General features: G+C 44.2%; 1 protein-coding gene across 1 annotated transcript in view; it reads left to right on the forward strand.

The window, feature by feature from the left end:
- Positions 1-15,455, forward strand: part of LOC117509706 (nuclear receptor corepressor 2-like) — a 219,620-nt gene that overhangs the window by 163,062 nt on the left and 41,103 nt on the right. The window lies entirely within an intron of this gene.

The raw sequence follows: 15,455 nt of genomic DNA on the forward strand, positions 1-15,455 counted from the left end.
GAAAACATGTGTCCTTACTTTACATTAGGGCTCTGAGAGTGCTGATGATAGTGTTGATAGAGAAGACCACAAGAAGTTACATTGTGTGTTTGTGTATTTAGAGAAAGCTGATGACAGGGTGCCAAGAACAGAGTTGTGTTATTGTATGAGGAAGTCTGGAGTGACAGACATGGATGTGAGGGTGGTGCAGGACATACACGAGGACCGTGTAGGTTGCAGTAGGAATGACAGATGCATTCAGAGTGATGTTAGAAGAAGTTGAAGTGATGAAGGTAGATGAGTTCACATGCTCTGGCTCAGCTTGTCCAAAATAATGGAGGGTGTGGTGAAGAGGTGAAGAGAGTGCAGGTAGGGGTTGGTTGGTGTGTGGGCAGACGTTGTAGATCAGGGGTGGCCAAGTTCGGTCCTCGAGAGCCACATTCCTGACACTCTTAGTTGTCTCCCTGCTCCAACACACCTGAATCCAATGAAAGGCTCATTAAAGGTCTGCTGACGAGTCTTTCATTGGATTGGATGGTGGAGTGTGTTGCTGTGGTTACTGTCAACAAACATCCCATTTTTGTATCTAAGATATGAATGAATAAGCTGTTCGAGTCGTGTGATTATGTGCATTTTCTTTGTACAAGTCTTCTCACTAACGAAGCACAAGCAGCACATGCAAATCACTTAACCTTTCTGTGCCACTCAAGCAGTTTCAATTCTTGATATTGTCATAATATCTGAATAATTACTGATTAAAAACACAATGTAAATGATTTTTCAAAGTTAAAACTTGTTCATGAAGAATATATGATCACAGTTTAATCTGTAAAATGATGTGTGTCTGTCATTAGGACGTGTGACAGAAGCTTGATCCCTCTCTAAACCATGGGTAAAAGTTCTCCGTCACCACGATGGATTTCTGTCATTTGGAAAATTTAACCACACATACGCGTGCGCATGTGGTGTCATGCTTGTTTTGGGGCTGAAATATGATAGTCTCAGTGTCGAAGCAACATCCCATTCTGCACTAATCAAAGCAGCAACAATGTCAGCATGGACTGCAGAGGAACGGACTGTGTGAATTTTCACTCCTCTCCGCTCTGTTTACTGCTTGCTATGAGCCACGGTCCTTCTCCTCCCTGTCTTTGTGAGAACATTGGCAGACACTCCCCAAGTAGAGCGAGGCGTGGCTTTGCTTTGAACCGATGAAGCAATGATCCGACTCTGCTTCGATGGTTTGTCGCTTTATCTTAATTTTCCCATGCTAAAACCCTAAGGAGCATTTGTCTGTCAGTAATATTTACCTTTTTTATATTAAACCGACCTATTATGGTCTTCTAAAACAGTTGATAGATGTATTTTATAACTTAAAAAAGGGACCAATGCTAACACGTTAGCATGTCTATGGCGTTTTCAATGATAAACTTAGCATTAAGCTGTTTGCATCTCAACACAGTTTGTGTGCATATTTTCTGTATAATAAATATTTAATGGCTTAGTGTTTGTTGTCGTAAGAGTCAAATGTATTACCAATTGTGATTTATTTATTTTTATTTATGTATTAATAATAATAATAATAATCAGAAGAATCAGAGTCGCCTTTATTGTCATTGTAATTTCCATTACAACGAGATTTGAGTGCAACTCCAAAAAGGTGCTTTCTGTTGTGCGAGTAATTTTTAGCCAAATAAAAGATAGTGAAATTTAACGGTAAATTATTCAGAGTATATGCACAACTAATATAAACATAAGGTAAAATAAAATAAAATGTGGACTAAGTAATGTAAAACGAGAATTATATACAGCTGTTTTAAGTTTAATGACAATTTGTTTCGGTCAAACCACATCTAAGTTGTGTTTTTACACAAGAAAAAAATAAAATGCAGTAAACTGCACATTTGTGTCTTTTTTCATGAAAATAACTTAAAGATCATATATTACAGTTTACTCAGGCCTTTAAAATACTTTTGTGGACTTTTGCTGTAATATGTTGTCAGTGGTTGACGTAGTTGCTGTCGGCATCTAAAAATGCTCATAATCGGGTGAATCCTGATGGAAATCTCTCTGTGGTGTGTCGGTGATGTATTTACGTGCAAAATAAAACTAAACACTACTCCAGGTATGTTTTTGATGAGAATATAACATAACTTTATTACAAGGTCAAAGGTTGATGTTGCATGACAAAGGCCTTAATAATAACTCACTTCAAGAAATAATGTCAAAACTCACATGTAAGTAAAAAAAACAAAAAAGCAAACAACAACAAAAAAAAGATTAATCGATTACTAAAATAATTGTTAGTTGCAGCCCCAGTTTGTTTTAGGAGTGAGAGCATTTTACAGATTAAATGTGAATAAGCCAGTTTTGGGTTTCTCAGTGCGCATGCGTTTTCAAAACGGGTGACAGTGTTACTTTGTGCACAGCAGAACAACGTTGTCAGTTGCTTTAGGCCCTAATTTTGTATTTTATTGACTGTACAGTGACACAACATCCATTTGGTGCATTCACCAGATTAGAACCGATCAAAATACTACAGAGGACAAAGAATTTTTACTTGACAGTTTGAAGTGAGTTTTCTTAGTTTCAGAGGACTTCATACCCATTAAAATTCACTAGAATATACAAAATTTGACTTGCTCTTTTAAAAAAAATTCTGTGGGAGATCCCCCAGACCCCCATAATCAATACTGTGTTTTTACTTCACAGATTGAAGTGAGTTTTATTTGTTTCAGAGGGCTTCATACAAATTTTCCAGAATACACAAAATTTGACTAGGTCTTTAAAAAATGTTCTATTTCATTCCTCCTGACCTCCAGAGGGCGGTGCTTTAGTAAGTAAGTAAGTAAGTAAATGTTATTTATATAGCACCTTTCACAGACAAGAGCCACAAGGTGCTTCACAACATAAAAGCAGAGTACACCACACAAAACATCAGACAATGGCCGAGACATAAAAACATAAAACATAACATAGGATCACAGAGCAGCCTAAAAGCTAAGCAAACACTTGAGTAAAAAAGAAAGTCTTAAGTTGGCTTTTAAAAGTATCGACAGAGTCCAGTGAGCGCAGAGAGAGCGGGAGACCATTCCAAAGCCTGGGAGCAACAGCCTGGAAGGATCACTCTCCTCTGGTTGCAAAATGGGTGCGAGGAACCATCAACAGATTTTGGTCCACAGACCTCAAAGCCCTGGCAGGGGCATAAGGCTGGATGAGGTCACAGATATAGGGAGGCGCCTGGCCATATAGAGCTCTAAAAGTTAAAACCAAAATTTTAAAATTGATCCTGAAGGACACTGGCAGCCAGTGAAGCTCCTTTAAAATTGGGGAAATGTGAGTCCTTCTGTTAGCTTGTGTCAGAATTCTCGCTGCAGAGTTCTGTACCAACTGCAGTCGACGCAACTCCTTGTTTAGACATGAAAACAAACTGTTACAATAGTCTAAACGTGTTGACACAAAAGCATGAATAATAAGCTCTAAATCATTTCGAGACACCATTTTCCTGAGCTTAGAGATGTTTCTTAAATGAAAGAAGCAATTCCTCGTCAGCTGTTTATAATGCTGTACCAACGACATGTCTTTGTCAAAAATGACACCCAGGTTTCGAAGACATGATTTAGCAGACTGGCCCAGGTCTCCCAAGTACTGCTGAATACCTGGAATATGGGCATCAGGGGCAGTAACCAATGTCTCTGTTTTGTCTGCGTTAAGCTGAAGAAAGTTATTCGTTAGCCATTGTTTAATTTCCGCCAAACAATGGAGGAGGGAATCAAGCCTCTTAATCTCAGATGGCTTAAAGGAGCAGTAAAGCTGGATGTCATCCGCAAATAATTGGTAAGAGACATCAGTAAATCTTTGAATGATCCTACCTAAAGGGATCAAGTACAATAAAAACAAAATGGGGCCCAATACAGAACCCTGAGGGACTCCACATAAGGTCCGCAGACTCTGACCTTATCTGGTTAGCAAAAACGCTAAAGCTGCGCCCAGACAGATATGAAAAAACCACCTTAGAACTGACCCCGACAGTCCGACATGATCCCTCAGTCTACCCAGCAGGACCTGGTGGTCAACAGTATCAAAGGCAGAGGACAAATCCAAAAGAACCAACACGGTGGATTTCCCAGCATCAGCAGACATCATAATGTCGCTGGACACTTTCAAAAGAGCCGTTTCCATAGAGTGTTGTCTACGAAAACCGAACTGAAACCTGTCATGAATGTTATTCTGATCCAGGAAGAGTGTCAGTTGGTCTGAAACCACCCTCTCGAGGATCTTAGACAGGAATGGGAGCTTAGAAATAGGTCTAAAACTACTTAGCTCCATTTGATTTAAACCTGTTTTTTTCAGTAGAGGCAACACTATGGCATGCTTAAAAGCACTGGGAAACACACAGGTGGACAAAGAAAGATTTACCATTCTAGTAATACACGGACCAATTACCTCAAATACTTTAATAAGGAGCCTGTAGGGAAGGATGTCCTATGAGCAAGAGGAAGGTTTCATCTTGCTCACCAATGCCGAAATATCAGCAAGTGTCACAGCCCTAAATGAAGACCAAATGCTGGGAACAGGCTCAATAACAGTAGAAGTACCACACAGGGAGGGTGGAATTTTAACCTTAATCAACTTGATTTTGTCAGTGAAAAAACTCAAAAAAGCATTGCTGTCAGCTTCAGAAAACACAGGAGTAACTGAAGCAGCAGGACATACAAGAGAGTTGATTGTATCAAACAACACTCTGGGATTCTTCTTATTCACAGACACCAGCTGACGTATGTAGACAGAGCGGGCACTCTGCCATTTTGTTATATGATAGAACCAGCTCCCTGAGATGAAGCCTGTGAACCTCAAGTTTAGAGGATTTCCACAGGCGTTCAGTCCTTCGACACAGTCTCTTAAGACTTAAGAGCTCTTCATTAATCCAAGGGCACTCATTTTTCTGTAAAGACACGTTGTATTTAACAGGAGCCAACTGATCAAGAATAGTATCACAGTGTTGGTTAAAACACTGGATAAAATTGTCCATATCAAGAAAATCAGTGAACAAACAAGGATTAAACATAGAAGAAAATCTTTCTGCAGTTTCAGCAGTGATGATACGCCTCCGAGACTTAACTTCTAAGGGCTTCTGATCAGAGCTGGAATGCAGGTCAAACGAAACAAGACTATGGTCGCTCAAGTGGACATCTTTTGTAGACATATTTAAAATGTCTCGGCCAAGTGTAAAAACTAAATCTAAAATGTGACCCTTTTGGTGAGTGGGCTCAGAAACATGTTGCACAAAATTAAAAGCTTCAGCCAACGATAAAAGCTCCATAGCAGAGCAAGATAACTTGTCATCAATATGAAGGTTAAAATCTCCAAGAATTAAAACAGATTCCAACGTTATAATAGAGGATAAAAAGTCACTGAAATCCTTAAGAAAGGCAGTAGCAGGGCCTGGGGGGCGGTAAACCAACACACAGAAAAATGGATTTGAGAAACCCACCTTGACCAACTGTGATTCAAAGGAGGGAAAATCCTGTGACTGTACCCCTTTACACACACAATCCTCTTTATAAACGATGGCAAGGCCCCCACCACAGCGACAGGGGCGGGGCTTCCCAAGGACACAGAACCCAGCAGAGCAGAGCTCATTTAAATGAAGAAATTCCTCTTCTCTCTGCCAAGTCTCCGAAAGGCACATTAAGTCCAACATTTCCGTTGATATAAGATCATTTAGGGAAAATGATTATTGGCGATTGAACACACGTTCAATAAACCAAGGCGCAAGGTGGACGACATCACGTAGGCGCTGTCTGAGGCTCGCAATGGGATAGGACGAAGACAGTGGTCACGTGGACTCCAGCTGATCCGTGCAGGCGGAGGCATAAACACGGAAGTGCACAGTAGTGATGGAACTACGCCACCAGGATACCAGTGCTGAGAAAAGTCTAGAACACCCATACCTAACCGAACAGGTGTCGATGCAGATGTGCCATCGCACACATCAAAGAGAGGAATGTGGTAGAGGAAGCGAGCCCGTCCTCGGCCACCAGTGCTGGCGCCCAAACGCGCCGCTGCACGCCTTCTCTTCACCTGGACACCAGCCCGCGAGCCTCTTCTCCTCTTATCCAAAAAGCCTTTTTTCCTCAGTCTCCTGCGGATCTTACACGGCGCCCTCAACAGCAGCGGATAATCAGGTGAGTCGGAGCCGATAGTTAGGGGCGGAGGAAACGCCTGGTTGAACCTGTCTCGTGAAGCAAATAGGCTCTCCATTGTCTCCTTGATATGAAACAAAGAGTCTTGATCGTAAGTCCGTAAAGCCAAGACACCTCCATCTGCTAGTCGGGCTGCTAAAATAACAAATGTTGTAAAAGTGGCCATTAGTAACCAACACAACAGGAGCCGAGCGACGGCCACGCCAGCCACAGGCGCCATCTTTTCCAAGATGGCGCCTGTGGCTTTAGCACCTGGATAACTACATGTGCGCAGCACATAGGTCGAGAATATATACCAACAAAGTCACGCCATTGAATGTGACCTGGGTAACGTCACTGGTTGTCTTTATATACCAGACGCACCCAGCGCTCACTTCTTTTCTACATTCTCGCATTCTTAGAGGTTGAGAACGCATTTAGCTGCAATTGCTGCTCTCGCTTGTAGCCTCGCAACCCACCTTCGGTTGGAGCTACATGCACTGCACACGTCCTCCAGAGGCTGCGAGACACGGCTTCACCGTTTTTTGTATTCTTTGACGCCTGTCGTGAGTACACCTTCCTAAACGTCGGTTGCGCGCCTTGCCGCTGCCCTGCTGGGTATTTTCCTCTGTGCACATTAGCTGTGTTGTTTCGATGAAAGCTGGCTATTTGTTTAGTTGTGTCACTAACCCCGTTAACTACGTGGTAGTGTGTGTATCAGAACCAGTATAGTGTACTGTGTTGGGCTTGCCGTTAGTGTTTTCCACTCCTTGAAGTACTTCGTCTGCACTGCCGCCATTTGCTAAGTTTAACAGCTCCGCTAGCAGCTAGTGTTGTCGTCGTTGCTCTAAGTGACTTAGCACTTGGGCTGTGAGTTTTCTGGCTGTGTGCATCGTGTTATTACTGTGGCTGTGAGTGTTTCACGCTCTGGGCCTTGTATTAGCTTTTACACTGTGAGTGTTTCACCCTCCGTGCCTCATGTCGAGTCTGCGGCTGTGAGTGTTTCACGCTCCGTGCCTCGTGTCGAGTCTGCGGCTGTGAGTGTTTCACGCTCCGTGCCTCGTGTCGAGTCGACGGCTGTGAGTGTTTCACGCTCCGTGCCTCGTGTCGAGTCGACGGCTGTGAGTGCTTCACGCTCCGTGCCTCGTGTTACTATTTACACTGCGTTTGATTCACGCTTTGTCTTTCCATTTGTAACCATCAGGGCTTGCGTTAGCCATCTGCACGCAGTCCACAATGTTGACAGGGCCTTTGTTGCATGGCTGTAGTACCTGTTTGGCTCCCTTGAGCCCAGATGATGGACATATGTTTTTGCCCCTCGTGTCCTGGGATCGGACACCTGAGGGAAGCCCTGACTGGCGATGCCTGCCTTAATTGTGCCAGCATTCCACTGACAGAGAGATCTGCTAGACTTGCTGCATTGGAAAGTGGAATTTCTAGTGCGACTTTGGCCTCCAGCACCAGGAAAGAACCAAAGCGCCATAAACGCACACATGCAGGAGCCCCTTCTGCTAAGAAGGTTACTCATGACCATGCTTTGGCTGAAAAGGTCGAAACGTTGACTTCTGAGTTTGCTCAGATTAAGTCCTTGCTTCTGAATCTACAGCCTAGGGATGCAGTGACAGTTCCTGTTGTCCTTAATGAGGCTGATCAGACCAATGTAGTTACTCAGCAGGAGGAAGATGTCGTGTCTATTGGCGCAACTGATTCCTTGTACATGACAAGTGATTTAAACTGTGTGGAGGATGAGGATGAGAGGAGTCTTTCTCCAAGCCATTCATTAGTGGGCTCTCATACCTCTGAGGCAGAGTCCATGCCGCAAACCGGACCTGGACTATCCTTTGTCAAGCAAGCTGTTCAGTTGGCTTTATCCAGGCTTGGGGTCGATAATCCCCCTGTGGAAACCACCGCTTCAAGTGCCTTTTTCAAAGTCACTCAGAAGCCTGAGTTCAACGTTCCAGTTTCACAACCATATATTTTCTATTCTATATATGTTCTATTCAATTTACTTCCTTGTTCCATAGAAGGATGGCGGCTTTTGTCCTATCCTCGATCTCCGAAGTCTGAATCGTTATATCAAAGTGCTGCAGTTTCACATGCTCCGCACAGTAGACGTCCTTCAAACTATCACACCAGGAGACTGGTTCACAAGTGTCGACTTAAAAGACGCCTATTTCCATGTGCCAGTGGCACCTCATCACAGGCAGTTTCTCCGCTTTGCTTTCGAAAGTCAGGCATACCAGTTCAGGGTGCTTCCTTTCGGCCTCTCTCTCGCCCCTCGTACATTTACCAGCTGTATGGCTGCAGCACTAGCCCCACTGCAAGCTCTTGGATTAAGAATCCTACCCTACTTAGACGATTGGCTTGTCTGCGCTCCGACTCAGGAGCAGGCGCACGACGACACAGCTCTTCTACTGAACTATGTCTCTCATTTAGGACTCAGTGAACTTTGCAAAGAGTTCTCTTGTTCCCAGTCAACAAACGACCTTCATCGGCATTGCCATCAACTCCCTGACTGTGACTGCATCGCCATCCCCGCAGAGCGTGGACGATGTAATTCGTCTCGTCTCACACATTCAATGGGCTGTGACGCTGCCTTTTGGTTTGCTGCTCCGGTTGATGGGCAAATTGATTGCAGTGTCGCTAGTGGTACCTTTGGGACTTCTGTTCTTACGTCCCCTACAGATTTGGATCAACAACCTAGGCCTCAACTCAAAGTTGCATCAGCACAGGCTTGTACGACTCTCCAACCAGTGCCTTCTGCACCTCAAACCCTGGGGGAATGTGGACTCTATGCTCTGTTCCTTCTCGCCGAGAGGTGGTTGTTACAGATGCATCACTCAAAAGTTGGGGGGCCGTGTGGAATCACAGGATGGTGAGGGGTCTCTGGAGTCCTCAGGAGAGACTCCAACACATAAACGTACTGGAGCTCCGCGCTGTGCGACTGGCTCTCAAGCATTTCCTCCTGGCCCTGAGAGGAAGACATGTTCTTGTCCGGTGGGACAACACGTGAACAGTCTGTCACATAAACCATCAGGGGGGCACCAGGTCCAATCACTCATTGGCAGAAACTCGGAAGCTTCTGTTATGGGCGTTGCCTCGCCTTCAAAGTGTCAGAGCAGTTCATCTGCCCGGTGTACAGAACAGCGCAGCGGATTTACTCTCCAGACAGAAACCACCACCGGGAGAGTGGAGACCGAACCCGATTATGGTCCAAATAATCTGGCAGAAATATGGTGCAGCGGAAGTGGACCTTTTTGCTTCAAGCACCTCGACACATTGCCCACGATGGTACTCCCTCTTGGAACCAGACAGCCCGCTGGGGCAGGATGCATTGGCTCACCCGTGGCCGGATTGCCTCCTTTATGCCTTCCCTCCTCTCCCGCTGCTGATGTTGACAGCTGATTGCTCCGTTCTGGCCTGGGAGGATTTGGTTTCCCATGATTTACAAACTCCTCGAGGGAGAACCTTGGGCTCTCCCGGAGAGGAAGGATTTGTTGTCACAGCTACAGGGGAGGATTTGGCACCCTCACCCAGAATGCCTTCAACTGTATGTGTGGCTGTTGAGGGGCCAGACTCCTTGTTAAGTTCTTGTGACCAGGCTGTTGTTCAGACTATCCTTAATTCACGTGCTGCTTCTACCAGGGCTTTGTATGACAACAGATGGAAGCTGTTTGCGCGGTGGTGTGAGAAACAAAAGTTAGACCCGGAGCATTGCCCTGTGCCTATTCTCCTCAAATATTTACAAGAACTGCTGGAGAAAGGACTTTCTGTCGCTACCTTGAATGTTTATGTTGCTGCAATCTCTGCCCGGCACGTCTATGTTGATGGCCGGTCAGTGGGTTCACACCTCTTAGTGTGTCGTTTTTTGAAAGGTGCTCTACGTTTGCGGCCTCCAAGGCTTGCACGCGTACCTTCATGGGACCTTCCTCTAGTCCTGGAGGGTTTAAGCTTATCCCCTTTCGAACCAGTTGAAAGTGCTGATCTTAAATGGGTGTCAGTGAAGACTTCCTTTCTACTTGCACTGTCTTTGGCTAAGTGGGTGGGAGAGCTCGATGCCCTATTAGTCGCTGGGGACTGTTTGCGATGGAATTCTGACGGATCTGGGCTTACGCTGTGGCCTAATCCGTCCTTTTTACCCAAGAGAATTTCAACTTTTCATGTTAGCCAGCCAGTTTCCTTGGCTGTGTATGTCCCGCATTCTGATCCAGGATTATCTGTTTTAGGTTTCCTGTGTCCTGTCCGAATGTTGAAGCAGTACATTAGTGCGACTGCCGGGATCCGGAAAACGGATGCCCTATTTGTGTGTTACGGTGATCACAAAAGAGGCTGTACTGTCTCAAAGCAGCGACTCTCGCATTGGGTCGTGGATGCCATTTTACAAGTATACAGGTCCAGAGGTCTTCAGCCTCCTAAGGTTACGTGCCATTCCACCAGAGGGGTGTCCACCTCCTGGGCTGCACCGAGAGGTGTCCCTTTGAGTGATATTTGTGCTGCTGCTACGTGGGCTTCGTCCTGTACCTTCGCCCGCTATTACAGACTGAATGTGGCTGCTCCTCCTGCGGTGACTTCGGCGGTGTTGTCTGCCTCCACTCCCCACTGCTGATGCGAAGTGAGTGTGACTCTTCGTGACCTTGTTGGTATTAAGTCATCCAGGTGCTAAAGCACCGCCCTCTGGCGGTCAGGAGGAATGAAATAGAACGAGAGTTACGAATGTAACTACGGTTCTATGAATTCCGGATGACCGCCAGAGTTGCTTGTCACTCAGAGTCTTGCGAGTTCATGCCGAAAAGAAGCGAGTGCTGGGTGCGTCTGGTATATAAAGACAACCAGTGACGTCACCCAGGTCACATTCAATGGCGTGACTTTGTTGGTATATATTCTCGACCTCTGTGCTGCGCACATGTAGTTATCCAGGCGCTAAAGCACCGCCCTCTGGCGGTCATCTGGAATTCATAGAACCGTAGTTACATTCGTAACTCTCGTTCTGGGGGAGCACCCCCAGACCCCCCAGAATCAAGACTACATCCTGCCCCCTCCACCCTTTTATGTACCTTTATGTTCAAGTTTTGCATTCTTTTTATGCTTTGTCTGTCTCTCCGTAGAGGCTATTTAGAATACAACCCCTGGCAATAATGATGTAATCACCGGCCTCGGAGGATGTTCATTCAGTTGTTTAATTTTGTAGAAAAAAAGCAGATCACAGACATGACACAAAACTAAAGTCATTTCAAATGGCAACTTTCTGGCTTTAAGAAACACTATAAGAAATCAGGAAAAAAAATTGTGGCAGTCAGTAACGGTTACTTTTTTAGACCAAGCAGAGGGAAAAAATATGGAATCACTCAATTCTGAGGAAAAAATTTTGGAATCCTGAAAAACAAAAGAACGCTCCAACACATCACTAGTATTTTGTTGCACCACCTCTGGCTTTTATAACAGCTTGCAGTCTCTGAGGCATGGACTTAATGAGTGACAAACAGTACTCTTCATCAATCTGGCTCCAACTTTCTCTGATTGCTGTTGCCAGATCAGCTTTGCAGGTTGGAGCCTTGTCATGGACCATTTTCTTCAACTTCCACCAAATATTTTCAATTGGATTAAGATCCGGACTATTTGCAGGCCATTGACCCTATGTGTCTTTTTGCAAGGAATGTTTTCACAGTTTTTGCTCTGTGGCAAGATGCATTATCATCTTGAAAAATGATTTCATCATCCCCAAACATCCTTTCAATTGATGGGATAAGAAAAGTGTCCAAAATATCAACGTAAACTTGTGCATTTATTACTGATGTAATAACAGCCATCTCCCCAGTGCCTTTACCTGACATGCAGCCCCATATCATCAATGACTGTGGAAATTTACATGTTCTCTTCAGGCAGTCATCTTTATAAATCTCATTGGAACGGCACCAAACAAAAGTTCCAGCATCATCACCTTACCCAATGCAGATTCGAGATTCATCACTGAATATGACTTTCATCCAGTCATCCACAGTCCACGATTGCTTTTCCTTAGCCCACTGTAACCTTGTTTTTTTCTGTTTAGGTGTTAATGATGCCTTTCGTTTAGCTTTTCTGTATGTAAATCCCATTTCCTTTAGGTGGTTTCTTACAGTTCGGTCACAGACGTTGACTCCAGTTTCCTCCCATTCGTTCCTCATTTGTTTTGTTGTGCATTTTCGATTTTTGAGACATATTGCTTTAAGTTTTCTGTCTTGATGCTTTGATGTCTTCCTTGGTCTACCAGTATGTTTGCCTTTAACAACCTTCCCATGTTGTTTGTATTTGGTCCAGAGTTTAGACACAGCTGACTGTGAACAACCAACATCTTTTGCAACATTGCGTGATGATTTACCCTCTTTTAAGAGTTTGATAATCCTCTCCTTTGTTTCAATTGACATCTCTCGTGTTGGAGCCATGATTCATGTCAGTCCACTTGGTGCAACAGCTCTCCAAGGTGTGATCACTCCTTTTTAGATGCAAACTAATGAGCAGATCTTATTTGATGCAGGTGTTAGTTTTGGGGATGAAAATTTACAGGGTGTTTCCATAATTTTTTCCTCAGAATTGAGTGATTCCATATTTTTTTCCCTCCGCTTGGTCTAAAAAAGTAACCGTTACTGACTGCCACAATTTTTTTTTTCCTGATTTCTTATAGTCTTTCTTAAAGCCAGAAAGTTGCCATTTGAAATGACTTTAGTTTTGTGTCATGTCTGTGATCTGCTTTTTTTCTACAAAATTAAACAACTGAATGAACATCCTCCGAGGCCGGTGATTCCGTAATTATTGCCAGGGGTTGTAAATTTTTGTATACTGTATAATGTGTTTGTTGTATTTATTGAGGAAAAAAGAGTGTATGCCCCCCACTACACCACATTTTAGGGAATTGCTGGCATTGATTTTTGCCAGGAAAAAATTTCAGTCTGATGAAAATTTATTGCTTTAACCCATGCTCTAAACTGATTCAGTCAGTCGACAGAAATATAACTGGAAACCGTTTTGGTCAGAGATTCATCACTGAGGTTGTTTATTTCCTTGAGTTAGCCGGGGCAAGCATGAGGTTAACCCAGTCTGTCAGTTAGTGGCTCCATGAAACTGCCATAAGTACCTCTACAAAAACCACGAGAGGTTTGGGTCTGACAGATACAGCAGAGAGCCAGGAATCCTCCTGATCTGGGACATGCATCTTTAACAATGAACAATGATCGCCGTATAAAATAGTCCAATCAGCTCGACCTAGTTGTTTGAGAAGGTCGTGGTGGCCACTAGAGGCTTGTCAGTTTGGGGTTTTGATGCTTTTCTTTTTGAGTTTTAAACTTGTTGGTGACTTCAGCTGAAGCTTTGCATATTTTTAAGGCATTAATTAGAAAAAGTAGTAAGTGCAGTGATTGATAATTAATCATCTTGGTTGCATAAATTTGGTGGCCACATTTAAAGCAAAATATTAATTTGCAAGTAAAGTATCAGAAAATAATGTTGAGAGTATTAGTGCAGGAACTTTCCTGTCATATGAGAAAATAAAAGCAGTGTGGTTGAATTTTCACGTATGGATAAAATGAGTAAATTCTGACACTGCAGAAGCTTCAGTATGCTGCTGTAGAAAACACTGCCAGAGGAGAGGTCACCATGTCAGACGGCACAGTTTGGTGAGATGGACTCCAGTAGCTGAGTAGTTGTAATGACGTCTGGGGTGGACGGCAAGGTACCAGTGCAGTCAGCAGGGCCACATGAAAACAAACCACAGGGAGGCGCTACGGAGCCCCGGAGCACGCCGTAGGTTACCCATGCAGGGGGAGGGGCTAAATATGGAACAGAACTCCCAGCGCGCGGAACCGTGGGTGTCCCTCTGTCTTACAAAGCTCTTTGTATCACTGACCTCCAACCTTTCCAGGCAGTCGAGTTGATGTCCTGCTTCCTGTCCTGGCTGATCCAGTCCCCTGGACGAGCGACATCATAAAGATCCACATGATAAAGCAGCTGCCGGCACAGATTCTTTACTTCTGTCATATGAGACCTTTAAGCTGAAGTCCTCATTCAGTGTGGGTCCTTTTCTCATGAAGCCATTTTCAAAACTCTAGTGCCACCTAGTGGTGGCAAGTGCACAAGTTTCTCTTTGGTATTGTCAGCAGGAACCCTGTCCTGCTCAGTGTCCCGCTCCAAATACAAACTCTTTGATCAGCATTTGTTTTTTTATTTTTTTGAGTTGAAGTGGAGTTCTGTCGGCAGAATCCAACTTACAGTTAGGGGCAGTAATCAAGGTGGATCATGACTGACCTTGACCAGTTGTTGAAGGTGACAGAGCCAAAACTAGTGTTTGTGCATGATGGAGACTGAACTCTCAGTAACAGTCCAAGGATGTCAGACAGGTTCATCAGATGACCTGCAGATAACAACCCTTGAAGGTCTCGGTCAAGTTCAATCATGACTGACCTTGAACTAATTTGAGGGTCATAGGGCCAAAAGTATCTGGTGTGGTGTACTTGAAATAGCTTTTCTAAGAACATAGAACATATAGCCTTCACCTAGTTTTGAAGACCACAGAGCCAAAAATGAAGACTTCATTTGCAGTAAGGATACATCTTGTGAAGGTTGAGGTCAGGTTTGATGAAGGGTGGACTTGACCTCCTTTTGAAGCTCACAGGGCCAACAGTCATGTCTGTGTGTGGTGAACACGGTACAGCGATCTCAGGGACTCTCTGAAGATTTCATAACCTGCCTGTCCCCAATGTAGGATTAGCATCATTATGATTAGCATCATGAAACTGTTGGGGGGTGTCATACATTTTCATTCATTTTAACATTCATTCATTTTGCTGTCTGAAGTTATTGCCCACTCACGGGTGGGTATCGGACTACACACATTTCGACGACGGGACACACTAGTAGGTCCACATCGCATGTTTCTAAGCCTCCACCCAATCAAACGTCTCCACTGCCGCCCCTGGAAACCTGCATTCAGGTTATGATTTTAGTTATGGTGCTACGTGAATGAAATGGTTTCAAACATATTTCTGCACAAGATTTCTGCACCGAACACTGGCTCACTCTGAAAAATACAAGTGGATAAAAATGCTGGTTTAATAAAGTAAAGAAGCTCCGATTTAGATGAAGGAAAAGGCTTCAAAGGTCTCAAAGCCGGCACCTTTCAGCAGTCTTGATGTCCCATTCAGTGGGTTTCATTGGAACAGTTTATTGCAGATTTCTGCAAAATGTCACAGGTCAAGAACCGAACAGGGTGTCTTCTTAATTTTCAAACTTGGCACATCAGTAATTGGTATTTTCTAGGATCCA

The sequence above is a fragment of the Thalassophryne amazonica genome, chromosome 5 (genome assembly GCF_902500255.1).
Source record: "Thalassophryne amazonica chromosome 5, fThaAma1.1, whole genome shotgun sequence".
In the NCBI taxonomy this organism is placed as follows: Eukaryota; Metazoa; Chordata; class Actinopteri; order Batrachoidiformes; family Batrachoididae; genus Thalassophryne; species Thalassophryne amazonica.